The 27,119-nt window shown below is 38.7% G+C and overlaps 1 protein-coding gene and 1 long non-coding RNA gene across 3 annotated transcripts in view; one reads left to right on the top strand and one right to left on the bottom strand.

Annotated features, from left to right (window-relative positions):
* Nucleotides 1-1,132: 1,132 nt before the first annotated feature.
* Nucleotides 1,133-3,828, bottom strand: LOC116965689. The gene is made up of 2 exons (XR_004409567.2): nt 3,488-3,828; nt 1,133-2,799 (listed from the first exon to the last, which is right to left on the bottom strand). It is a non-coding gene; the product is annotated as an uncharacterized LOC116965689 (long non-coding RNA).
* A 208-nt stretch (nt 3,829-4,036) lies between these two features.
* The window catches only part of TAB3 (TGF-beta activated kinase 1 (MAP3K7) binding protein 3), a 47,733-nt gene continuing 24,650 nt past the window's right edge, over nt 4,037-27,119 (top strand). Inside the window, exon 1 of one of the 2 annotated variants that reach the window (XM_033010034.2) lies at nt 4,037-4,424. The gene's annotated coding sequence lies outside the window, so the exon portion shown is untranslated. The remainder of the gene's footprint in view (nt 4,425-27,119) is intronic. The other variant, XM_033010032.2, reaches the window with a different exon arrangement.

Raw genomic sequence — 27,119 nt, 5'->3', positions numbered from 1 at the left:
ATGTACATGCACATTTATTCATACACCAACAGGTTCCCCAAACTGTGTTAAGTAGCCCTTCAGAGAGTGTAACAACTGATAGCTGCTTCTATCTGCACTTCGTAAGGCAGAAAAGATTCCACCTTAAGACAAAGTAATAACATTTTTCAAGTGCTCTTAGGATCTTTTCAATTTTCTCAGAGGTTTATTTTGACTTCTCAACTTCAGTATTGCTGTGTTTACTCTTTAAGTTCCAAGATACCTTAATTTTGAACTCCACTTCTTGATCCATGATCCCTGTTAAAACAATAAACATTTAATGCTGTTCTCTCAGAGTCACAGGGCTGACAACAATTTGAAATGGAAAACTAACCAGGGTACCTAGTAGAGTCAAACCACTTCTACTACAAAAGGAAAAGTACAAAGGGTGATGCATAGGTTCAAAAAGTTTTGACTATATTTGGAATCTAGCAGATGAATCATGCTCTAGAAATCGTTTTTTGGCTATGGAATTCACCTTAAGATAAGGAAAAGCCAAGGATAAATTCCTTAAAGTGTAATGAAAGACTGAGAAGTGAGGTGGTCTTACACACCAATAAAATGGGATTGATTAAAGAATAGCTAGATGGTGTGAGAATTTTAAACTAACATATCAGGACTAAAAGTTTCTATTTAATTTCGTAGGCAGAATTAAAATTGTCATAGAAAGGATATCCTTCACTGTGAGCTCTAGTTCTGTAGGTTTCCACCTAAATAACTCTGCTCAGACCCTTAAGTCTGCAGCTTCTTGTACATAAGTAAACTACCACAGGAGTCAGCAGGATCTGACACTAACACAGGGTATTACCACCAGCCTGTACGTTACTCTGCTCAGACTTTGTCCCATGGTAAATTCCTTCCATGTCAAAAATTAAATGAAAAAATGGTACCTCCTTACTCTAAACACACATTCCTGGCTTTTTTATAACGATGTTAATTGCTTCAGGTACACAAAGACCAAAAAATGTTACTTCTTTTCGTGACTAAAACTATGACAAACAGATTCATGCTGTATTCTACTTTATGCATCATCAAATAAAATGGTAAGACATATTTCAGTGACAAAACACAGATTACTGACTACAGTGCAACAAGGAAAAAAACTCAGTTTGACTTTTTAGATTCAAGACTCGGTTTACTGTTCTTACACTGAAAAATTACACATTTGATTTGTAAATGGAACTACCTCAGTGTAGGAACCATTCAGTCAGAAAACACATGGAATACTACAGGGCCATTTTATCAAGATACTTTTCTGGCTGCAATTCTTAGGCACAAACATGCAGAAAATTGCTTTCTTCCGAAATAGGAAAATGGGTCTCTTAGATTGCTGTTCATAAAGAGAAAAGAGGAGCAGAAGTAACTACATTTTTGTTCTGCTTAAAAATGTATGTGGCATGGAATTTAAATCCCAACCTGAGGCCTTTCAAAGATGGGTAGTAGTATCTGCCATAAGCACTAAATTTAAAAAGTCACACAAAACCCAGGGGCATTTTCATCTAGAAGTTATTACAGAACTGGATTTAACAATTAATTCCATTCCACTTTGAGTTACTGTCTAAGCTGCGAGTATTGAGGTCTAGTTTTCAAATTTTTCATTGCATATATTGCATTTCTTAAAATACAAAAAAAGGTGATGTATTTCAGAGCCTTGCCTGGTACAGTTTCTCACACAGCTGTCTAAGAACTGCCCTGATTGCTCCGTGCCAGCTCTCCTTCTTTCCAGCTGCTAAATCCCATTAGAAGCAGCTAAAAATAAATACTTTCCTAATATTACTTTTCTGTATTAATCAATTGTTGCAGTTGTCACATGGATAAGAGGAGACATAAGAATTGGATCAGCAATAAAATGAACTCCTTTCAGGGATGTGTTCAGCAAAGTTAGAACAGACATTCTTTGAGTTGTGGGGTAATGTGGCACCTAATACCCGTAAGGGTTTTTCTTCCTAAGTTCTTGAGCAGAGCACTGGCTCTGCTATGATTAATTGTGAAGTTTCAAGACTGATTAATTTGCCAGTAGCAGAATCATGCTCTCAATTCTATGAGTAGCTAAGGGCAGATGAAAAATACGAAGTCTCTGCAATTTCTCTTGGAACACTCCTGCTTTGAAAGTGGGATGAGTGAAGATAAATCAAGCAATTGCAAGGTTATAGTCTTCCATTACAGTCCACTGCAGAGAAAAAGCACTGTTTCCAAACAAAAATAAAGGATTGGAGCTCACTTATATGATGCTATGCTGCTTAGCCAAGACAGGCTGGAGCTGTAGTACAGGGAGTTTACAGGGTGAGAGTGAAAAATAGTAAAGGTTTGACTCAGATGTTGATTTGGAAGCAACAAACAACAGGATGAACTAAGACAGTAGCTGGACAACACAAAAAAATGCTCAGCAAGCCAGGGCCAGTACATGTAACTAAGGGCACAGAGACTCTCATGTACGTAAGGATCAAGAGCTATACAAAAGGCTGTTTCTCACATGTTGAGAGTCTACACAGAGCTACTGGAACTACTCATTGGGTCCAAAAGCACGCATTTGTATTTGGAAACTATGGATTTTTGCTGAGGAATGTGCACTTCGGCATCTTGATATTAATTCCAATCATAGGATAAGAATCAGTCCCTGTTAGGTAACAGTATTGTTGCATCGAGATCCTGTTTACTTCTGGTTTTGCATCTTGCCTCTCCAGAAATGACAGTCAGTCTTGGCTTGTTCCGATGTAGGGATTAGAACACAGGAATTCCTTAATTAACTTCACGCAATCTCTGACACAGGAGCCAAGGCCTCTGCAAACACAAGATGACGTAGAGGGTCAGTAATGGCAACACAAGCTACCCCTCCTTTCAGCCCTTCACCCTGCACTTCCCAGATCTCTACCAGAGACAGAAGGTGGTTACAGGAACTCAGCATCTGCTCTGATTAATTTCTTTGCAGTGGTGTTTCTGCAGCTCTGATGAACAGAGCTAAGAAGAAGACCTACCTAAGACAGACTCTAGCTAAACAAAGAAAAGCATTTGGATGAAAAACAAAATGTGAAACACAAATCATGGTCTTTAGCATTTGGGAAGAGACACTTTAGACCAGCTTACACAGGTACACAAGAATGCAACCCCAAACTAAGGCCCTGTCTATGAATGAAAAATCAATGTACACCTACTAAACCATCTGCAAGGCTCTGTCTCAACGGGAAGATTTCAGCCTCCGCTGACATAAACAAAAAGTCCACGTTGGATCAATCCGTATCATTACAACTGCCTAAAGTCTGCCCTGCAAGCAGAGGGACACACAAACATCTTGGAATAGCACAGGATGATGAGTTCTTAGGGTAGGAGTGCAGCACCCAGGCATTTTTATGCCGACGCCTATCCCCCGCTTACACGAGTGAGAATCATGTTGCAAAATTCGTGTCCCCAGACATTACTGCTGTTGTCAATGTTCAGAAAACAAAGCCCCAAAGCTTCTATGACCGCCTACCCGCGATCAGAAAGAGGTTCCTTTCAGAGGGGGAAGCCCTTATGGAGGGATGCTGGCTCACCACCCGCTGCCTCCGCCTCCGCGCCCCCGGGCCCGCCGCAGCCCCACGGCGGCCCCACCGCGGTCACTCCTCGCGTGGGCGCTGCCACGCACACCTCTCCTCCCCCTCATGCCGTGCCGTCCGTGCGCAACGCGCGGCCGGCAGCGCCCTCGCGAAGCCGCGGGGGGCCGGGCCAGGCGGCCGATAACGAGCCGGAGCCGGCTCCCGGGAAACCCCTGCTTGGCCGAGCCGAAGAAAAACTCGCGGTAGGACGTGCAGGGATGGGAACTACGAGGAAAAACCGGTGCCCCCCCCGCTCCTCCGCACCCCCCCGCCTTCCCTCCCCGCCACGTCTCGCGAGAGCTGGGCCCCCGCCATGTCGGAGCCTGGTCGGCGCAGGCCGGGCCCCTCCCCCCGCCGCGCGCCCGGCGGCCTCAGCGCCCCGCACTGAGCGTGCGGCGCACCCCGCCTATCCCGGAAGCGCTTCCCGGCCGCGCGCGCCGCGCTCCAGGCTCCCCCCCTCCCCCCTCTTCCCCCCCCGCCCCCTCCCCCCCCACCCCCCCCGGTTGCTCGCGGGAGACCCGGTGCCGCCCGGAGACCGTGTGTGTGTGTGTGTCTGTCTGTGTGTGTGTCCGTTCGTCCGTCCCCCTCCCCCGATCCGCGCGCCCTCCCCGGAGGGGGGCACGCGCCTCTCTCTCCCCCCATCCCCCCGCCGGCTCTCGCGCCCAGGAGGAGCGGGGGGCACCGCGCGGGGCGCCTCGCGTGCCGCCCCCCCCCTCCCATCTCTCCCCCCCCCCCCCCCCCCCCCCAGCGGTCGCCGTCCCGGAGGCCCTGGGGGGCAGAGCCGGGCGGGCGGGCATGCAGCCGCCGGCGGAGCCGAGCCCCCAGCGCAGCACGGTGAGGGGGGGGCAGGCGATGGGGCCGGGGGGGGAGCTGAATTTGGGGGGGGTGGGGGGGGGGCGGCTGCCCCGCTTGCCGGGGGTGCCCGTTTCAGGGAGGGAGGCTCAGGACGCGTTGGGGGGGTGGGGGTGGTGGTGACGCTTCCGTGCTTCCCGCCCGCTTCCGCCGGGCCCGTGGGGTAACACCCGCCCCCCCCCCCCCCCCATCCCCCCGGCCAGGGGAGAGGCCGCGGCTGGGCTGGCGGGTCCCTGTTGGCGGGGGGGGGGGGGGGGGGGTGCGGGACGGGTTGCCCCGGGCCGAGGGGACCTCAGGTGGGGGGGTGGGGATGGTGTCCGCGGGGTGTGCGGGGGCAGGGGTGTGGTGATGGGAGGGTGCTCGTGTTGATGCCGGCTCTTGTTTTGCTGCCGAACTCCCCCGCACCGAGCAGGGAAAACTTTGGGCTTTGTTTTTCGGAGCCCTTTGGAGAGAGCGGCAGGTGGAGTGGAGTGCCCCGGGGATCCGCCGCGGGTGTCCGTTTCGTAGGGGCTGTGGTGTCTGCTGGGTGACAGATGCTGCTCTTGCTGTCTAAAAAAAAATTAAAGAAGCAAATAAATTCACAGGTGAAAGAGCTGCCACTGTCTCTTTGACGTGCTGACTGCAGTATGATGCTGCTGCTGTTGTGGCTTGGCTCTGGAGATAGGAGGCCCCCAAAGGTAGCAAGGCCTTAGTTTGCTCTGTCCAGAGTCTTGTCTCCAGGTCAGATTTGAGATCTTCTCTGTTGTTTGTATTGGCTGTTGGGAAGAATAGATTGGGTTTTCTTCTGGTTTGTTTTTTGAATATAGGTGGATATAGTGGAAGGATGCTACTCTCATTTATGGCTTGATAGTGTTCTAGTGTTTCGCTGTGCAGTTGGTGTGTTTTCCCCTTGTTCAAACATGACTTGTAATGTGATATTAGCTGTTCTTTCCCTCGCTTTAGCAAGGAGAAAACAAGGAGAGGAAAGACAGTTGCTTAGATGGTTTGAGAGTAACTATGGAGTTTAGTAGAGAATCCCTGTAACCAAAAAACTGGAATGGGCCAGGTATGACACACTGCAAGGTAATGGAAAATCTTAAAGCAAGACACTATGTTCAGGTAAATATTCATAAACTGTCTTTGAAGGTTTCAGTGGTAACTAATTTGAAGATGCTATTAGTAGTCTATTAATATCTTTATGGCTGATTAATACAGTAAATATTAGCTAAATAAAGAAATTAGCTAAAAAGGTAGCTGTTTGTAATGCTTTTATAGTGACTACATTTCAAGATTTTTCAGCTTGATGATGTACAGTAGCTTTCCTTTTCCCCTCTTCTTCCATTCTAAATAAATACTGAGAGTGGATAGGCTAGCCCGACCTGCTGATGTATTGATAGGCATCTGTTATTTTTAGCGCTGGTGTTCACTGTTAGAAAAATGAGTAGTGATTGTTTATGGGCTTATGTTCTGTAACAGGTCCACTTGATCAGTTCTGTTTTCAGAGGGCATAGTATCAAAGAACTCTTAAAACTTGCAGGTAAAGCCTTCATGGTCAAAGGTCAGTGTCTGGTCTGATAGCTTTAATTTTGTTTTCCAGATCTGTGAGAAGGTCAATACTTTCTTCTGCTGCTTTTCAAGTAGATTTTCAGTTAACATATTTAATGTAAAAAGAAGAAATGTTAAATTCATTTCCTCTTAGCAGTGAGAGAGGAACAGGATTCTTAAAAGTAAAGTATTTCACAACATTTGTTAAAGCCTGCCCTTTGTCCTGTCTCGTGAATGGTGTCAGTTGATAGCAGCCATCTGAAGAATTCTGTTAATAGCCTGTATTAATGTATATATAGGCTGTCTCGATTCATCCATAAAATTATGTATCAAATTTTACACACATTGGTAAAGGATAATGAAATCAGCATTTAAGTCTGCCTTTAATCTTAAATCTTTTGGTTTAGATACAGTGAGTTTGATGCTTATTATGAAACTACTTTTATGATGTATTTTTATCTGGCTTGGGTCATAACCTTTACTGCAAGTGATCGCAGATAAATGTAAGGAGGGTACTGTGAAATCTGTCTCCATTCTCGTTGTTGCCTGGATTTCATTGAGGCTCCTTTTTCCTTCCATTAGTTGTCATCTTGAGGATGACGAGATAACTTGAATAGGTGTTGTGAAAATGTGTCGCCTTTTCCACCCAACTTTGGTGATGTGTCTGTGCCAATGTCTGTACACTGAGTTGCAGAGGAGTAATGGTAAAACATTCCTTTTGAAGTCATCCAAAAGAATACATTAAGGTTAACTGGTAACAGCTTGTCTCTTTCCGTTCCCTCTGAAAAACTATAGTGCATAAATGAAGTTAAGTTTTGGTTGCACTGGTCTGTAGATGCTTCCTCCTGACTTTAAACCTGTGATGATTAATTTTGTATGTATTTTTAAATAGGATAATTAGCCTTAAAGTATGACCTCCAGAAGTATTCTTGGTTGGGGTTAGAGTTAATCGTTTCTTTATGTACTGCAGTACATAATAAATATGAAACTTAAGAAGATGTTTTATGAAGTTATTTTTCAAAGAGCTGTATCTTCAAGTGGGATCACAGTTCAAATCTTAACTTCTACAACAGCAATGTTTTAGCAAAATCACTAACAATACAAGCAAAAGCCTTTGATTTACTTCTTTGACACCAAAGTTATTTTATTGATGATCCAAACATGGAGTAAATGATCAAACCTAGTACATTTTGGACAATGCTAAGTCTTCCACGTATGCTTAGTTATCCAACTCAACTATGGTATAACGCATTTTGCTCTAGGAGTGTCTGCGTGATGCTCTTTCCACTGCTGTGAGCTGAAGTAGGTGTAGTGCCTGGTGTGTATGTACCTATCTATGCACACATAAAAGTAAATAAAGGTATTTGCAGTGAAAGACTTATTTTTATTACATGGTACATATAAAGACAGGTGACAAATGGAGAGTGAAACTAAGAGTTTATACAAAGCCTCAAACTTTTTCATAAGCACCTTTTGGACTACTTTTGACTGCAAGTGTTTCAAGTTACAAGATAGAAGTGTCTGTGAGTTGTGGTTTTGCAATATTTTTTCCTGTCCCTGTTACTGCCTTTACTCGAACAGAAAAATAAAGCTAAATTGGAAATTGGTGGTGCTGCCTAGGGCAGTAAAGTGATATTAGGGTATTTATTTCAAATGCCTGCCAAACTTTTCCGATATTATTTCTTTTTTTTTTGCAAGTTGGAGCTATCCTACCATTATCTCTATAATGTAATTTTTTCATAGACTGTTATTCCTGTATGGGCATAATAGACTAAAATATTGTTTGAAGGGCGATACTAGTTGTCTTGTTCTTGTGAAAGACCCAGAATCATTTTGCTGAGATTGAATGTGTGGTGATGTCATGGTGCCAGTTTGCATGTGTGAAGCATTCTTTCTAAATGGGAAGATGAGAGTTTTGAAATACTTGTTTAGACTCATGTATGCAAATGTTGAAGGTGTTGGTTGAAAGCATTTCTAGAATAGGTTCTTGTACTCTGCCAAACTTTAAAGTATCAGAGTAGACCTTTGAAAGGCTTTCAAATTGTGAATATGCTAGTAATATTATGCAAATTTGTCTCTCCAGGTTCAGGCAAATGATGCAAGTTTGACGAGGCAGTGTAGATAGTTCTGTGGCACTGAGTGTCAATTCTGAGTATCTGTTTTTCTGTGTGAGGTGGATAGTTGGTCAGAGACTTCAGTACTGTGTCAGTCAGTGCTTAGAAGGTGGCACTGTGGTGTTAGTATCCAGGAGACTCGTGCACAGCTACCAGAAAAAACATCACTGAAGCCTTTTTATTGACATGAGAAGCTGGAATACATCTGGCAACATCCAGTATATAATAAGAAGGTGAGACAAAGTTATAATGTTGCTAATAAACCATAGAAATCAAGATGGGCAGTGAGTTCTTACTGTTTAGATTTTTCCTTGTTCTTTTTCTCTTTTTGAAGATTAATTATGCTAGATAGATGACACTCTGCATGTATCTCAGTTTTATGTCAGAGCGGAACTAACATTTCAGTATTCTTGCACTCCATTGATTACCACATTGAATGTTTCTCCCTCTTCATGTACTGTTGCATAATAGCCAGCATAGCACTATAGTGCAAAAGTGAAAAATGTCATCTCTGTTGTGGTTATGTACAGCTTTGTGTTCTTAAGAAGCATTAGTTCTTGAATTCCAGGTGGGCTTTATTTTATTCAGGGCTTGAATTTGAAGTAGTGGTATTTTAAAAGCATCTTCAGTGTATTAACAGATTTTGTCCTAACCTAACTCTATTGTAAGGAAAATTGCTTCTTTTGCTCTCTTCAGAGGGCTGTATAAAGCAGGACGGCTTTGTAAGCAAACAGTAAAGCTACAGAATTGAGATAAAGGTTGTTCTGCTATAGTAGTGTTCAGTAACCTGATTGTCACAGCTTGAGTATAGATGTTTGTCTACCTGCACGTAGGCTTGCTGGTGGATAATTAAGAATGTTTTTTTAAAAACACCTTTCAGCAGATAATGTTCAGTCAATCATGTTCTGCACGCAGTATACTTTAATGAAATACTTTCTTTCAAATGAAATTGTATATCCACTGAAGAGTATATTAATTTGACAAGTGGATTAATTTCTGTGAAATTATGGTTGACCTAGGGATACTTTTAGAAGATAATTCTAATACTGTTGGTATTTGTCTTAGATGTTGTGGCAGAAAAAAAATGGGATACTTTTCTAAAATACATTGTGTTGACGGTTTCTTACCAGATATGGTAACAAGATCCATGGCACTGCTAGTATTTTAATCTCATTGCGGCTTTAAGCTTTTTTTTTTCCCCTTCCTTGGCTATGTTCTAAGGTAATTTGTCCTGAAGTCTCATCTTTTTGAACAATTTGCACTGGTTTACAATGTCACAACTTACTGAAAATAGCTGGCGAAAGGCTTGTTTTGTTCTATGTATGTCATAGTATTTGTCACATTGGTATAAATCCTCAAATATAATTCTTTTTGTTCTGCAGGGAGTTTGTATACTCTGTCTTAACTCAAGCTGTGGGCATTTATTCTTAGCACTTGGAAGAGTTATGGATTTGTTTTCTTCTTTGTTTTTTGGCATTGAGTATGGGATCAATAATAGTTCAGAGCAAGTAGAGGGGGTGGTTGTTTTTTGTTGGGGTTTGGTTTTGTTTCTTACCTGGGTGTTGTGCAAGTTATGAAAGGAATGCAAAATTTGGCTTTCACATTAATGCTCTTGAAGATCAGCTTGCAAAAGTAGTAAGCCAGGCACTAGGTCTTTTGTGGAGCATTACTGTTGAAATGTATCTGCCTTTCTTTCCTGAAATTCTTGATGGAGTAGTAATTCTCATTGTAATCCTAGTAATGTCAGATCAGAAGTGACATGTCCAGCTAAGGTGAAGTGTTAATTTGGTACAGTTTCACTCTGTTACTTCATATTTGCTCAAAAAAAATGTTAATAGGATAAATTTCTACTAGCAAGTGTTTCTGCATCAAGTATCTTTCTTCCCACTGCTGACTTGAAGGTGGCAAAAACTTTTTATTTTCTGAGTAATTCTACTGAAAGGCCACTACATGTCCTTCACGGGTACAAATCATGTTTTAGCTTCTAGGTGATCTAGTAGTGTATAGACATTTAAGAATCTTGGAATTGCTGAGTGAGTGGTGTAACTGAATTCAGAACACTTACTAAAATTATGTTTTAAAAGAGACATTTTTGTCAGTGCTTTTGTAGATTAGCATGGGTTTTGCAACTCATTAGCAAGTTTCAAATGGACAGCATGGGGTAATAGTTATTTTAGTTTGGGTCTCTGCTTCATTTCCTGCTGTTAGGACAGCATTGTGAAAATGTGGTTATAAAAGTTTGCTTGCTGTTCCTTCTTCATAAGCATCAGTGTTTTATACACGTATTTCAAAACAGATCTCACTGTTGGTCTGAAAATATTTAATGTGTTGTGAATTTACGAGCTTTTTGAATAACTCTTCAGGATGATACATGCAGTTTGGTACTTGCTATACTGAAGACGTTAGCCTTCAATGCGTACAGGTTTCAGTAGCAGGTAGTGATAGTGAGATAAGTCCCTGTTTGCATCTAGCTTCCTTCTGTGTTGGTTTGAGGTTATTAGCACTTTCTGTAACAACCATTACTATTGTTTTCTTGGAATATCCAGTTTAAAGGAAGAGGGGACAGAAGGGAAAAGTAGTTTATACCATATCTGTTGAAGTGGAATTAAGTTTATACATGCAATCTGCCTCTTTGCTTTTGAAGCCCTTTATCTAGATACACTAAACATTTCTTTCGCTTTAAAGAAAGTTCCAAGTCAAGTAAATGTTCTACCTGCCAATCCTTTTCCAGATTTGGGAGTTGAGGTAAACAAAGCTGAAGGTAGCCTTAGGCCTAGGAGACCTAAGTAAGATCAGCTTTTTTGATCTGTCTTCAGAAATGATCTTCTGTTGTGTTTAAAAAAAAAAAAAGAGAGAGAAAAAAAAGAATCAAAAAGTCACCAAAGTGTAGAAATAGAGTTCCTTCATCTAGGAGGAAGGGGTCTGTGAGAGGGAGATGAATTAGGGATATCTGTATAGGGCAACATTAATTTTTCTAAAGACAAGAAAGCAACTTGTTCTCAGTAACTCTGTAGAGCAGGTGTTTGTGGTTTTAGTGCCATTAACTAGATGACATCTTTCTATAGTAATGCTGACATTGAGGAATCTTCACTGATCTTTCCTGTTATTCCTTAGTGAGGCACTAGTACCAGCAACACAGACGCTGCTGCTGATGTGATAAAGAGTACTTCTGTTTCTAGAGGAACACCCAGTTACTTGAAGGTTGCTTTTCCCTAACTGAGACCACTTTCTGTAAAAGTTGTAACAAAAACACGACAGGTCTCCTAAGAGCATATGTTACCCAAGTTGTGATCAGGACATGAGGCTTGTGTTGTTTGGCTCTTATCTGTGCAGTTAGTTCTGGGCTTTTAGTTTCAGAAGTCCTGATGCAGTTTGTTCTCATGTACCTTTGTTGAGTGAGAGGTCAGAAGGCAGTGTTAGTGGACAGGTGTCTTCAGTCTGATGGAGGATTCCCCTCCAAGAAAGAACAGAAAAGATGAAGGAAGAACTCCTACTTCTCTCACCTTTTAAGGAACCGTATCGTCACAAAGAGGAAATTCTGCTTATTCTTGTGCAGAAAACTTTATTGCCAGTCCTGGACTCACTGAAGCAGTCCCTGTGGGGATTGCTGTTCACGGACTTGATCTCTCTAAAAACTGGAAGAAGGGGAAGTGATGTTAGGGAACTGGCAAGAAAAGATCAGAAGTTTGATTCTATTGTTCTGTGAATTCAGTTTAAAAAAAACCCACAAAATTAAACAGCAAAAAGCCACTCCTTTTCTGCTCCTCCCCGCCCCCCATTGATTGCTGTTGAAGTCTACATCATAGATCATTATTTAGTCCATCTTTCCTAGAAATGTGAAGCAATCAGAAAAACTTGATGTTTCAGATTATTTGTTCATGAGTAGCTATGATCCCATGCTATGTAGTATGAGCATCTTGGTTGATTATCTGATAGTGTGTACAGCATGACAGAATGCCACTAGAAGACTATCCAGTAGACAGGAACTCTACAAAAATATTTCTGGATTTTTTGCAATATTCAGGATATAATGTGGTGGTTATTTCAGGAATGCATTCTTAAAAAAAAACAGCAAAATACTTGGGTTGCAATTGTATTAATCAGTATTTAACTGGGGTTCCTTTAACAGTTAATTACAATGCTAATTATGAAAAAAAGAATGCATAAACATTAGATGTGTTTACTAATGTGTAAACCTCATGACTGAATTATAATAGGTTATTATGCATATATTTGAGTACATATAATTTGTGTTAGTTTTATGAAATGTTACAGATAGTTAAAGATGAGTAACTTCTGAATATATTAATGTAATTGTAAAACTTTCTGCTGAATAACTTCTCAGGAGAGATCTGTAAGGATTGTGAACTTATTTTAGGTGTTTTAATTTTTTCATGACACTAGATTAAACTCGTCACTTCTATGCATCTCATTAACATACTAAGATTTTTCAAGCACAATATAAGTATTTTTGCATAGCTTGCACTGCTGTTTGGGTTATTTTCTCTGTTCTGTGATTCTTCTTGTTTGCTAATCCCCGAAATTCATCCACAACTAATCTGGATTGGTAGCTTTGTTTTTCCCATGGTCAAGGCTAAGAACTCTTCCTGATTCTTCCAAATACAAAAGAAAATGAAAAAAATGAAGACTCAGAGAGGCAGGGAAGTTGGGAACAATCAACCCTTCTCCATGGTTTAGGTTCCTGGCTTGCTTGAATGTAGGTCATTTGGATTTCACCAGGATATTGATTGTTCTATCATTTAACCTTGAAAACAAGGCTAGAAATGTTACCTGTTTTTCTTCAGTGTCTAAAACACTAAGTAAAGGATGACCAACCAGATATATTGGTTGCAACCAGAACTATTGGTTGCATAGTTGGTTGCAACTGTGAGGTGCCTGTGTGTCCCAGAAGGAAACCTGCTACATGGAATCGAAGATCTATGGCTTGGACTGCTTTCGTAATGGGATAGTCTAATTTCTAGTAGTCTTTTCTGTCTTACCTCAAGGGAGGGTCTGCTTTTGAGATCTTCCTGGTTAGATCTTATAATGATATTTTGATCTAACACTTTTCTCTCTCCCACCTGGCTGCCTGCTTCTGTCTCAGTGTTTTTATATCTGATTATGGCACAAGGTTTCATGGAGTTCTGAGATGAATCAGGGAGCTGATTCAGACTGAGCTAGTATTTAGGGTTTGTAAATCAGAGTTCAGCTTTAATAATGTTCATTTCGCTATTTGGTCCCTAAACATCGTGCCAGTGCATTGGGAGGAGCAAGCATTCAAAGGAAAGGAGAAGCAAATTCTTTTTTCAGAATTATTGTATTTTTACTGGTTTAAAGTGATTATGAAACAGTCAGATGAAACTTCCTATGTGATAATTTTCTCTTGTGGAAACACCCAGAGTTTGTGCTATAGCTAAGCATTTTATGGCAATAAATACTTCCCTGGACAAAGATTTTTTCCTCCAAAACTTACTTCCTGACATTAAAGGGGTCTTGTGCCTAATACTCACTTGTTTCAACTTGTAATATTTTTTAGAGTTCAACAGTAGCAAAACTCTCTCTTTTTCTGAGATTGTCATTGTTTGTTTGGTGTTTTCGGTTGTGACACTGTATGCTGGAGAAAAAATGGATGGATTTGGATGTTCAGTATTTCCCTTTTAATATGTGTATTTCTGTCTCTCTGCATAGAAGGGAAGTAGATTGTAGCCCCATGCTCCCTGTTAAAAAAGTTTGAAAGAAGCTTGGTATTTGATTGCAGTTATATTTGTAATTTTTGGTGATTTTTTTTTTCTCTTAATTATTTGACAGTTCTGATGTTTAAGATTTTATTTTCTTCTCCCTATTTTCTGGAAAAAGGATTTGATAGCACCTTAATCAGAATTTACTAGTAAGTTAATTCTTTTTACTGACTTCCAGACTAGCCTAGGTTATGTCTATTCTCTTACATAGTTATCTTTAAAGAGACACATTTGTTTTACAGCACTAATTTAAAAATGACTTAAAATGTGAAATACATCTGAAAGTTCAATTTTGTGTAGGTAAGAGCAGTTGTATGGACAATTCGGTAAATAGGGAACGTATCATTTTGAATTCCAGTAATGAGTTTTCCTTTAATTCTTTGACTTTTATTTGAAAGTGATTATTTGAATTTTAGAAGTTGCTTTTTGTAATGAATTATTAATTCTCACCCTGCATTCAATTTAAGCATGCTTATTATGATTCTGTGATGAAGGTGTTCAGTTATGGGCAAGTTCGGTGTACATGACATAAATAAGTAGATAGTCAATACTACAGTGTTTGACCTTGTAGCTTAAATGGCTGCTTGTTTTTCTTTATGTGCAGTTTCTGTTTATTCTGGAGTCAGTTCTATTGAATTGAGTGTGTATAACTACATAAAGGATGTCTTTACTCTTACACATACTGGGAAATTTGTTTATTATAAAGGAAGTGTCTCATTAGAAGATTATTTTGTCTGTGTCCAGTTAATTTACTTTTCAAATATGTAGAAAGTTACTCTTCTGATCAAAGTGAACAGTTGGGTGTAGAAACCTGACAAATTACCAGAGTAATAGAGATCCTGTATTTGAGTAAGTATGTACAGAGAGTTGAAGGTACATTTTCTTTTAAAAGTTCTCAAATCTGTGAGAAATTTATTTTTAATTAACTTGAAAATTAGACAAAATATCTAGTAAGATAGTTGAATTAAGAGTAACTCCATAGGTTAAACTGTTTACACAATAATGGAGAACTAGTGGGCCTTGAGTATCCAAGGTCTTGTCTGTTCCCTGAATGGAGCCTAGTAATCCTTCTTTGCAGAATTTTGCTAAAATACTGTACTATTCTGTAAATCTGGTAACTATTCTTTTGATTGTGGTTCTCGGGTAAATACTGTTTTTAAAAACATTCCACTATTTTTTAGCCAAGAAGAAACCCAAACTTTGAACAGTACTGAAGCTGGTTTACTAGAATGGAAAACTGGTAGAATAGTCATAAGTTAAGAATCAATGACTTTTGTATTAAAAGTTTTTTTTAAAAAGATAAGTTATCTTTGTTTTTTAAGTCTGATGCCAAATCAAAGGAACAGGCATCTTACAGAGGTATCCAGATACTTAATTTGCATATTTCTGCAGCAATTGGAAGGAACAGAGAATCTGCATATGATATATAGTCTAACTTAACAGGTTTGTTAGAGTATTGCTCAGCTCATCTGGACATTCAGGTATTGAACACCAAGTTTTAAATATGAAGTCCTATTTAGCAGAATTATTCTTAAAAAGTACTTACTAATAGCATTTTAGAAGTATGTTTGTATCTAATTTTCAGATAGGCTTGAATTCTGTTTCAAAATAAAGTAATAGTATTTAATTGTCTGGAAGTGTAGCATTGCTTCCCAACCTGTGGGGAAGAATGGCACGTATAACAAAATAGATACCCTTCCGACTAAGGCTTGTGCGTAAACAGCAATATGAACGTCAAAGATTTTCAGCCCCTTTCTTTTTCTCTCTCTCTTCTAAAAGCAGAGAAAACCCAGAGCATACACTTGAGTCCAGGTAATGCAAATGCTTAGAGATGTGCTTTGTTTGTGTTTAATGCTTGTGAGAATTCTGAAGAGGTCATTGGACTGTTAGGTTAAGCAGAGGATACGACTATTTGTGGTATGATTTCAGAGCCAAGGCATCAGATTACAATGTTATTATAACATATTTTTGCTTTCAGCTGATTTTTTGGTTCTAAAATGTTACGAATCTGTCACTTTGTGCTGCTTGTGTCTAGGGTAGACAATATCTGTCGGTTGTTGGCTTCAGGGCAATAGTCTGGTGACAGTGTGTTTGGGTGGCAGGGGGGACGACTGCAAATTATTTTAAACTTTAGATTGTTCTGCTGTCTAACCTCCTGTTGTATACAAGACTGTTTGATTCGCGAGAAGATACGTGACCTTGATTTTTCTCCTGTGTTCTCGGAAAATAATGCTCTTCTAAGACTCCAGGAAGTTAGACGAAAAGACCTGTGTTTCAGATCGAAATTCTTAGTGTCTAAATGAAGAGCTGGGCTTGCTCCATACTGTAACTCTCTATAAAACATAGGGGCATTGCCATTTCTTAACAGTAAAGAAATCGGGAGGTTGGTTAAAGAACTAACTTAGTACCACATCTCCTCCTTTGCTGCAGCATCTAGGCAAAGAAACCACTCTACTGTATCAGGTGAAAGAAGGGCTTTGATATGTTCTTGCTGCTTGCATCTGCAACCACTCAAATTATTGGTTGGATATCCATTGCACTCTTCTGTTCTTGTGAAGGTGAACAGCACTGAGCACAGGACAAATACTAGGCTAATTTTAGTGTAAAGAATGTTTCAAGAAGTTCTTTTGCTACTGCTTTACCACATTATCCACAAGACTCCATATATCCCATAAGAACAGAGAGGTCTGTTAAAAAAAAGACAGCTCTTTTGGAGGATGCACCTACCTTGAGCTTCTGGATAGCATCTTCTTGTTTTAGAGAAGTGAAATAATCTAAACCTCTTTGAGAGTAGAATGAGTTAGCTGTTTTAAGTTGAAGCTCTCTTTGAGCCTTTTTTTTTTCCTCTTCTAAAGCAGGATTATGAGGATAGTTTACTAAAAGCAAAATTAAATCAGCACAGTTTATCCTACCAACCTTAATGGAGTACAGTAGGGCAGATCAGTGTGGAAATGATCTGGCTTTGGAGAGATGCTAATTGCTTTAAGTGTTTATCATGCATGCTTAACTTGCATTTGGAAGAATATTTGTCATACAGAATAAAAATAAGGTATTTTTTAAAATCTGAAATTGTGAATACAGACTTTTGGGTGAAATGCTTTGATAATCCAAATTGTACTTATTCCTGAGAGTTTCAGAAAGTGTGCATCATTACTTTTGTCTCATATTCAGATTTATTTTTTTTCCTGTAACTGTACCTGATGAAAGTGAAATGTGCTCTTACCATCAGCCATGCAGTGTCAGCTGTGGAAAGGTCGGCTTTTTGCCTTTAATTTTATACTGTAAGCCTGATTTTATAAAGCCAGAGGTTGTTTAACATGTTCCTGCTATACTTTGTGATTACAGGCTCTGTGAAAGAGGGCTTCATCTCCATCATCACAAAATTGGTCATTTTATACTTAGCTGTAGCATGTAAAAAATCATGCGTGTTCCAGCCAGGAATTGTATTAACCTCATCACTCAGATCTGAAATTTTCTGTCCTGGTACCCAACCAAAAAAATAAACAAATGTTATAACTGATCACCTGTATACTGACAATCTGCCTTTGCAGGTAATGTCATTGATTAATCAAGGTGTCAGGACCGCAAACAGATTTTTCCTTAACCTACCGAAGTCATGACTGAAAGCCTCTGAAAGAGAGGTAAAGCATGTTCTTTACAATCAGTTTGTGCTGTTATATAGCTATGAGTGATTGTGATTCATAAAATATCTATTTTAATCTTAAATTGTTAGAAAAAACATTTTTCAATCCTGTCCTCTGCCCAGAGCACACAGAAGAGCACAAAAGTTACTTGGCAATATGAAGCAGACGTTCGTATCTCTTGTGCAAAAGTTCAGTGTTGGTGACTGCCGTTTTTCTGCTGCTGCCTGTCATTTCTCAGCCTGCCCTCTGTGATGTTAAAACACCTGATTTGGTGCCAGGCTCTCTGTAAGAAAGAGGAAACTCTAAAGCTTTTATCCAGTAAAGTTGTTGGATAGTGTTCAAGTCCGTTGAAGCTATACAAGAATTTTGGCAGAAATGCATCAGTGCATTTTAGGATGAACAATTGTACTCATATTCTGGTCTTTCCATTATCTGTTTTGTCTTGTCCTATTTCTGGACTAAGATTATGGAACAAGTGGGTCTGAAATATCTAGACTTCCTCATGGAGATTTGCCATTGAAGCAGTTACAGCTTTATCTGAGTATTGGTTGTTTAAACATTACCTTATACTACCAACATTTCCTGCTGCAACAGTTACAACATAGACCTTGCTTATGGAGAGAGGGAAACTCACAGCTTTCCTTCCACCAGACTTCTTTTATATCCTATTAATATTCTCTACAGAGAATGCTGAAGATCATGCAGAATGTCTGCATTGCATAGTATCTAAGGCACATCTCCCCAGAAAGTCAGTCTGGGGCTAAGCTGAGATAAAATTTTTCATCTTAAAATAACATTAATAGAAGATGAATGTGGCCTTAAAAGAAAACAAATTATGTTGCAGAAACAAAAATCTAATTTTAAGGTATTCTCCCTTCCATGCCCCTCAAAGTGAAAGAAAAAAAAAAGGAAAAAAAACCCCAAACCCTCAATCTAGGGCTTATAACACCTGTATATATACATATTTATATAGCTACATACACATATATGTGTGTGTTTATATATATATATATGTGTTATTTTGGTTTAAGCTATCTTTTCTGTTTTGTTAGAAAATTTGGTACAGCAGTTCCTCTGCTATGGAATACACTCAAGCATCTACAGATGTACACATATGATTATAGATAACCTCAGTGTGTTACTATGTTATATTGGAATAAACGTATAGAAATTGATATGTTATGTGTAACCTCTCAATATGACCTCTTTTTGTGATGCCATTATGGGTATTCATGCAAAGACTTGTCAGAAGATACCACAAAACAGGCAAGGTTCATCTTACAGTTCCTTATCTTACCAAATTCTCCTGGACTGGTAGAAGTGACAGGCATGCTACATAACTTGTCCCTGCTTTACAGCAATTAGTCATGTCAAAGAAATTTATGCAGTGAGGCCACCAAAGTGTAATTCAAGACTTCTAAAGTGGAAGTTGATGTTTGGTTGTGTGGGAGGGAGTATATGGTTTGTATTTGTCGGTACTGTCGATAATCTTTTGCATTGTTCTGTATTGACTCCTATCTGTTCCCTGTTTTTTCTGTATGTGTTCTCTCCTTAGTTCTGTCTTATTTTTTGTTCCTGTTTATATGTGCCTGTCCACTTCCCTCCTTCGTGTGAAGCCACATCCTCCATCAATACGTGTTTGCTGGGGATCCTGAAATGAGGTTTTTTTCATCCACTCACTCAATCCTACTTCTTTCAAATCTAGGGTTTTTCTTCTAGTTTAAGGTGGCCAGAGTGAGGAGAGGCTAGTAGTGGTCAGGCCAGAAGTGGTGGTGTGTAGATGTTCATGCCTCCCAGTACGGTTTTCTTTCTCAACTGGTCATCTTGGGTATAAGAGTTCTAGTGACTACAGTATGCAGGCAGACTTTGCAATAGTTGTTGCTTTTTGCACTGTTGTGAGTTTTATGGGCTGCTAATAAATGTGCACAGGTCATTTAAATTGATATAAATATGCTTTGCAGTAATTTTCTCATTGATGCAGAAAAATGTGAGAGTTTAAGACAGGCTGTGTTACAGAAATTGTCTGTGTCCTGTCCTGTAATGCTCTTTCATATATGCAGTTGTCACCTCATCAGAGACTTAACAGAGAAGTTGTGCTAGTCTTGCTATTTTTAATTGTTATTTACAACACTATTACTGTTAGCCACCCTAGAAGTCTGTCAGGGATATTCCAGAAGCAGGAAACGTGATGTTTAAACAATTGATTTAGAGCTTTTTTCTCCTCTTTCTACTTTAAGAATGGCTTAATTCAAATAGTTCAAATTTTCTTTGGTATCATAAACAATTTTATTTTTTAAAGTTTATGTTGTCATCCTATTGCTAATTCATAGAATGGTTGACTGAGTGATTTTAAGTTTTGTAGTTCTTGCCCAGCTTCAGCTGTCTCTGAGAGGATGGCCAAGCTTTTACTTCACTGTGAAATTGTTTGTTGAGCTACCCAAGTAAATCAGATAACTGGTTAACTTTTCAAATGGTATAACCTCGAATAAGTGAAGTGCAGTAGTGTGCCTTTTATGGGAATACCATCAGGCTCAGATGACTAACATGATTATGTTGCTTTTACTCTGCAGATGGACAACAGTCTCATTCAGATTTATTAATAGCAATTAATTTATTTAAAGCAAACATTTTTAATAGGGAGAACCCTAAATCAAAGTGAGAAGGTGAAAAAAAGTGAGGGAGACATTTAGTCTAATGATGCAAATGGCCATTTGAATTTGTAACACTTGATTTGTGAGTGTAGTTAACTCTGAAATTTTGCAAGTTCTATGTGGGTAAACCAAATGACAATATGTTTCATATTGTATTAAAATCATGACTGTTGTCTTCAGACTTTTTGAAACTTCTGGCTTTAGTGAATACTTACTCCTCTGAACTCCTGCAAAACCAAGTACAACATTTCATTTTGTGGAAATCTGTTGTGGAAGAACTCACTGTATTTTGACCAGTGCAAATATGTCTTGCAACAAAGCCTGTTCTGAATGTCTTACAGGTGAATTCAAAGCGTAGCAATGAATTTGTGATGTTGGAGCTGGAGCTAATGCTGAGAATCACTAACATTGTATAGGAGCTTTCAAAGGTCTCTTAGTCTGGAACAGTGTTAAATTCCTATTGAGCTGGTTGAGATTCACACTGCTGGCCTCCAGATAACTCTCTGTCCAGAGCAATACTCAGAGATATCTCTTCTTTAAGAAATGCTACGCTCACACTTCTGAGAAGGAAGCTCACTTTCTGGAACAATTTGTGTATTAAACAATAGTCCAGTATTTTTGCAGTCTGTTAGCTCAGTTTCCCTCTAGTATAAACCTCAGCATCTAGTAATTATTAAACCTGGAAATACGAATAGCAGACTGTACTTCATAAAAAAAAAAAAAAAAGGACCAGAAATTAATGATCCATAGATTTGCAGCAGACCTTTTCCCAGGTTTTATTGCGTATGTTCAGTTTCGTGTTTTCGTGTATCTTCTCTGGCTTGTTTTGATTCCCAAAATAGGATATAACTGCCAAAAAAAATCTGCATCATTATAAAACTGCTTTTAGCAGGGCCAACACTTAGAGTTTATGAATTAGGAAATCTGACTGTGCTCTGGTTCACTGCAGGTTTTTTTTCCAGCCAGAGCATGTATTTCAGTCAGTAATCATAGATTGTATGTCCTAGTAAGAAAGCCAGTTCATCATCCTCACAGTTTTTGGTACTAACGTGATACTTGTGATAATCCCAGGATTACCTGTGAGGCATACAAACTCACTTGTGTTTATAGCTTTTAGTTGCACGTTGTATTCTGCAGAACTCTTCTGGAAATTAGTACTTGTTGCATAGTAGCATCATTCCAGAACTATCTCACTGCTTTAAAAACTTACTTCTCTTACAAGTTTGTTACGTAGCAAGAGCTGCTTTTAATTGCTCCTTCGAATGAGAGAATGGTAATAAATTCCTAAAGAAGTATTTACTAGTATCTGATGCAGCCTTTTGATATGTAAAAGAGACTTGTAAGAAAGATGAAGGGAGACTTTTTACCAAAGCCTGTAGTGACAGGACAAGAGGCAGAGATTTTAAATTGAAAGACATTAGGTTTAGATTGGACATAAGGAAAAAGTTTCTTATGGTGAGAGTGGTGAGACACTGGAACAGGCTGCTCAGAAAAGTGGATACCCCATCGTTAGAAGTGTTCAAGGCCAGGCTGGACGGGGCTTTGAGCAACCTGGTCTAGTGGGAGGTGTCCCTGCCCGGGGCAGGAGGGTTGGAACTAGATGATCTTTAAGGTCCCTTCCAACCCAAACAATCCTATGATTCTGTGGTCTACCTGGTAGAGAAATTACTGGCCAAGAACCTCTTAGCTACTTGCTAAAATGAGTCTCATTGTTCCAGTTAAATAGTCTTCTCATTATCATTCCGTTTTTAATATCTTCTGGTATACTGTACCACATAGCTATTGAAAGTAAATTCTACTTTGCAGAAATTTGACTTGTATGTAGGGTAGAAATGATTTTCACTCCTTTTCTTTTGCTTCCAAAGCAGTGGAATGAAGAAGGTCTCTTATTGTCAAATACTAGTCCTATCTTAAAGAACACAGGCTTCATCATGACCAAGACCATAGAAGAAATGCGTGACAAAGAGCAATACTTTTAACTTCTTTTCCACCTGGCAACTTGCTGTCTCAGTGCCTGAGATTTTTTTTTTTTTTAATCTGTGTAAACACTGAACTGTTTACGGTATTCTATCATAGATGGAAGAGAAAAAACAGTACATAGATAACACTAGTACATTTAGATGTTGCTGGCTCAGAAGGATGACAGACTGTAACGAAAGAGAGGAAAGTAAAGCAAATGCCAAAGCATTCAAGGCAACACAAAATACATGCCTAAGAGGGAATAGTGATTGATTATGATTTTTTGGATTTTAGTAACAATCATTAGCATGCTTGCCCACAGACCACAGATGAAACCTTATTATGCTTGAGTCCTATTTCTATGCAGTGTTACTGTTGTGCCAAAAACGGATTTCTTCCATCCAGGTTTCTCTTACCTCTGAATTGAATATTGCTTTTGTGTGATGAAGACACACCACGTTATATCACAATATTCCTCATTTATAGAATCTGTGGAAATAGTTTCAAACATGGATAAAATCAATTATTGCTTAAATTTAAGCTAATTTAAAAAAATCAAAACAAAAAAAAAACATGAAGAGAAGGAATGTCTTCATTGCTTTACACTCCCATTTCATCAACGTGAGATAATAGTATTGTCATTTTGCTGGCTTTAATGAATTACATTCCATTTCAGTACTCCAAGCTGTTCTAGGCCATCAAATGACACATCTGTGTAACTGTTGTATGGCTAAATGGACAGGGATATCGAACCAAAAATTGTCAGGTGAGCTTATATAACTTTAATATAAAAGACCAGTTGGTCAGCAGTGTTAGCTTGTTGACTTTATTTTTAATGTTATTTTGCTGTATACCTCTTAATTGTGCTTCACATTGCTCTCCTTCAATCCAAGAGCCTTAGGAGTCTGTTGATCTTCCTTCATACAAGTGAACAAATGTTCATCATAAGACAGCTTGCCAAACCATGAAGTTGTGTTTTTAGTGACGTAGCCAGTCATTCAGAGCAGTGATAGCAGCATGCTGAGCTCAACTTGAAATACTGACTGCTTTTCTTTTGCTTCATTGAACTTAGTATGTCTGTATGAACAGACAAAAAGTCTTCGGGTTCTAATGTATGTGTTGTTCCTGCTCTGTGAAACAATACACTGCCAAAGCTGTGGGATGTATCACCTTGTAAATAAAAAAGCTTCTGTAACAAATGGTGATTGTGATTTGAGAGATGGGAGAGTTGTTCTTAGCTATAAGTAATCCTAAAATTTATTTTAGCTGGACTGTTGCAGGGAAAAGTGATCCTTGTTTTTTGTCATACATCATATTTAAACGGAGTGAGCACGTGACTGAAGATGATTGTGAGGAGGAATTGCTTTCTTGGCACTGTTATAGCAGTTTAGTTTCTCATATTTCTGAGATTTTAGTTCTTCCAGCTAGTAAATCTTTATAAAGGTGTCACATTGCCATAAAAGTATTTGCCTGCCTTTGTTGCAAGAGCCATTCAGAGTCTTACCTGGATTGATGTGAGTGTTCTGACATTTGTGGGATGGATTCATTGTTTTTATTTGAATGGTTAAATAAATGGAAATTTAGTGTACAAAATTGTTCTTTTAATTATTGTCAGTATCAGTAAAGTGTGGCGGCTTTAAACCATTTACAGTCAGTTTAATATTCTACTGCGGGCACCTTTGAATTTAAGTCAACGGTGGTTCCAGAAGCTGCTCAAGCATTAGAGGTGAGATTACGTGATTGCATCTACAGCCACGTCACATGCCAGGCATGTTTACAAGGCTATAATTGGGTGCAGATGCCTATTAAATAGTAGGTATGTGTGGGATGGGATGTTAAAAAACATGTTTTTGCGTAGTTAATCCTTTGTGTGAGGAAACTCAGTTTGAATCATCTTCAAATTTCATGAGTTTATACAAGTTTATTTATAAAAATGTTGCTATTTAACAGCTTTTCTGCTCTGTGTTTGCAGTCATTGTAGGAAGCACCACAGTAATTATACACTGTAACATCTGCTTGAGCATTGAAATACAGAAGTGGAATTGGGATGTGATCATGTAGTAATGTAGACTTTGGCCAAAATCAGATTTATTTGTTAAAGCCATAGTGTTAGGTGAAAACCCAAAAATATTAATACCTTGTCTAATAAGGTGTTTTCTAAATCTGTCATGTGAGCTAATTCCCTTCTTGTTTTCTCATCTTTTACTATTGCCACGCAGTGTATGGAAGGTATTCCAGCCTTTGGAAGCATGTAACCAGTGCATCAAACAGAGGTGTAAAAGGTATAATCATATCAGTGATAAAGAGCTGGCTGCTTATAATCAGTTGGTCCGTCCTAGTTTTCAGAAAGAATTTTTGCAGAGAGCAGTGTTGCATGGAATGTGGGGAAGTGACGTAGAGTTTGAAGTACAGTTTCAGTTCTCTTGCTGGTGTTGTGCCTTCTGAGCTCTGCTGACAGTCAGCTTTCTTGAAGTGCTGTAACCATGTTCTCTAACTCAAGTATTGACAGCACTTGGCAAAAACCTCATCCTGATTTAGTGCTGTTCATACAAGAACAGCTTTGGTTCTTTTGTTCTAAGTCTGCTTCAGGTGAAGGTGCATTTTTGTTGCGGCTTTAACTGAACAGTTGGCTTACCTGTGCTGAAAAGAGGGAGGCATTGCTCCTCGTCCTGTATCCCTTTCCCCTTTTTACCCTATTTTCTTCCTTTCCACAGTGGTGTGGTATTCAGTGGCCCGTGCATTGTGCAGGGTAAGTTTATTAAACTAGTAAAACGTGATTATTTTTAAAAAATTGTTGTAGCAGGTTGAGTTATTTCAGCTGAGTTGGCTGGAGTGGGAAGAAGGATGGAGAAAGCTGTTCAGTTGGGTATGAGTTGTAACTCACTGCAACTGACCTCGCTGCTTTCTCATGCTGTCTCATAAAGCAGTAAATCCTGGCATCTGGAGGACTGTAGCCAAATCTCTAGATGACTCCGGAGGGAGTGGAAGTTTGTCACATTTATTCTAGAAGCTAAATTGACATTTACCCACTAATCAGCCCTTGCTTATAGGGTAACTTCATTGTGGAAACTAATAAATGTGTAATTCACTGAATAATTTTCAATTTATATACATTTATAAGTAAAGAAAAACTTAGAAATCCTTTCCCAATAAGACATTTTCTAGGGACTTCACTTGCCTGAGATTTTTTTTATTCACAAATAATAATAAGTGCTTTTGACTAGTTGCTGAATTTTAGTACCAAAGCTGGAATAGATGATATTTTACTTTTGTGAGGGATGGAATGTTTTTACCTCCTTTCTAGGGCCATAGGGTTTAATAAAGGTACTTCTGGTAAGTAGTCTAATCTTTAAAATGCAGCTTAAATCTTTGTCTGTGTTATAGTACTACAATGAAATAATTTTCATAGTTGGGAAAATAATAGATTATTTCTAGAATCTGTTATGCACTGTGCCTGCTAAAGGAGAACACTGTAGCTCAGTATGTGGATGACTTTTTGGTAGGATTATTTCCGTAATATAAGACATCTTGAATTTAGGAATCTAGAAGTAAGTAGTCGTGAAACGTGAACGTCCTGATACATGTTATTAAGAAGCAACTATTTTTTTTTTCAATTATGTGCAAAAAAAATTTTGATCTATATAAAACTTCTTTTTTTTTTTTTTTTCTTCCTAAACACTTTGTGTATTCTGTTTGCTGTATACTTTAGTAATACTGCTTTGTAGAGCAAGTGTAGTAATGCTAGGGTTTTTTTTTCTTTGATCATGAATGGTTTGTGTTCTTCTAAAAGGCTTTTCAGAGTAGAGCAGGAAGGTTTTTTTTCTTGGTAGTTTTTTTTGTTCAAAAAGGTGGAATCATATATTCTTGAGACCAACTTCAGCAAAGTAAATAGGAAGAAAGTAAGTAGGAAAAATGCAATAACAAAACTGAAAAAGTAATTTCAAGAACTGTGCCTAACATATCCAAATATCCAAAGTGAGAGACGTGTTTTATAGATTGAAATTATCTCAAGAAGTAATATGAATCATAAGACACACTCACAACTTCTTTCCGTTTAATAAATAAATTTAGAACAAAAGATTTTAGGTGTCACTCAGATTCAGAACTCATCTTGTGCAGCTAGTTAGTGTAGCATAGCTTTGAAAACAAAGTGGCATGTTTTAGTAAAGTCATTGCAAATGAGTGTGAAGCTTTTATTATTGTTCTTCCATTTAAAGAATATATTTTTTCATTTGGATATGTTCTCAATTTTGTTTACCCTGCCATTTCTGGTGAAAGTAAAACTCTGTACTGATCTAGAGTAATGAAACTGAATTTTAGAATTTCGTATCTTTTTCTGCTTCCTCGGTTCCTGTCCTCACTCTTCACAGTTTTCTCCCTCTATTCACTATCAGAGAAATAAGGAAAGGTGTGCAAACTGTTAACTGCTCTTCTGTATGGCTCAGAACAGGAAAAAGTTCTGAGTAGTGCTGGTATCTGTGTTACTCAGAAGTTTTATGCCTTAATGCCAGTATCAAATATAAACAGAAATGAGTGGTTGGTATTAGCAAATGATATTTAAACAGATAACAGTTAGGAATTACTGTAATGAAGCTTGGATTGTATAACTTTATTGGATTTTCTATTTTGTATTTACTGCAAATGAGTTTGTCTCTAAAGTCAAAGTCACTTTTGCTTTGTGGAGCTGTTATTTATGTTAATTTTTCTTTCAGCTTACTGATTTGTGTTAATATTAATTTTGTTCTTTTTGTTCCGAGGATTCCATAAGAAGTTGATACTATTTTATTGTTTTGTCCACCTAAATTTCATGGTATCTTCATATTCCAGTTCCTGTAATGTTTAGGCAAAATAGAGCATCCAGCTTTGCTAGCTTTCTCTGAATCTCTTTCTGCCTCTTGGCTACAAGCCTGCCAGTCCCGTGCAAATGTCTGAAGGAATTGCCCTATGACTGCTTAAGTAAAAAAATTTCTGTTGCATTTATGATCTGAAGGCCTAGATTTATCTTCAACACTTTGATCAAACAGACATGAACAAAGAGGGGAAAAAA

The sequence above is a fragment of the Tyto alba genome, unplaced genomic scaffold, assembly GCF_018691265.1.
Source record: "Tyto alba isolate M040663 unplaced genomic scaffold, T.alba_DEE_v4.0 Super-Scaffold_14, whole genome shotgun sequence".
Taxonomy (NCBI): domain Eukaryota; kingdom Metazoa; phylum Chordata; class Aves; order Strigiformes; family Tytonidae; genus Tyto; species Tyto alba.
The sequence above is the reverse complement of the archived record's forward strand: the minus strand, read 5'-3'. Positions and strand labels throughout refer to the sequence as shown.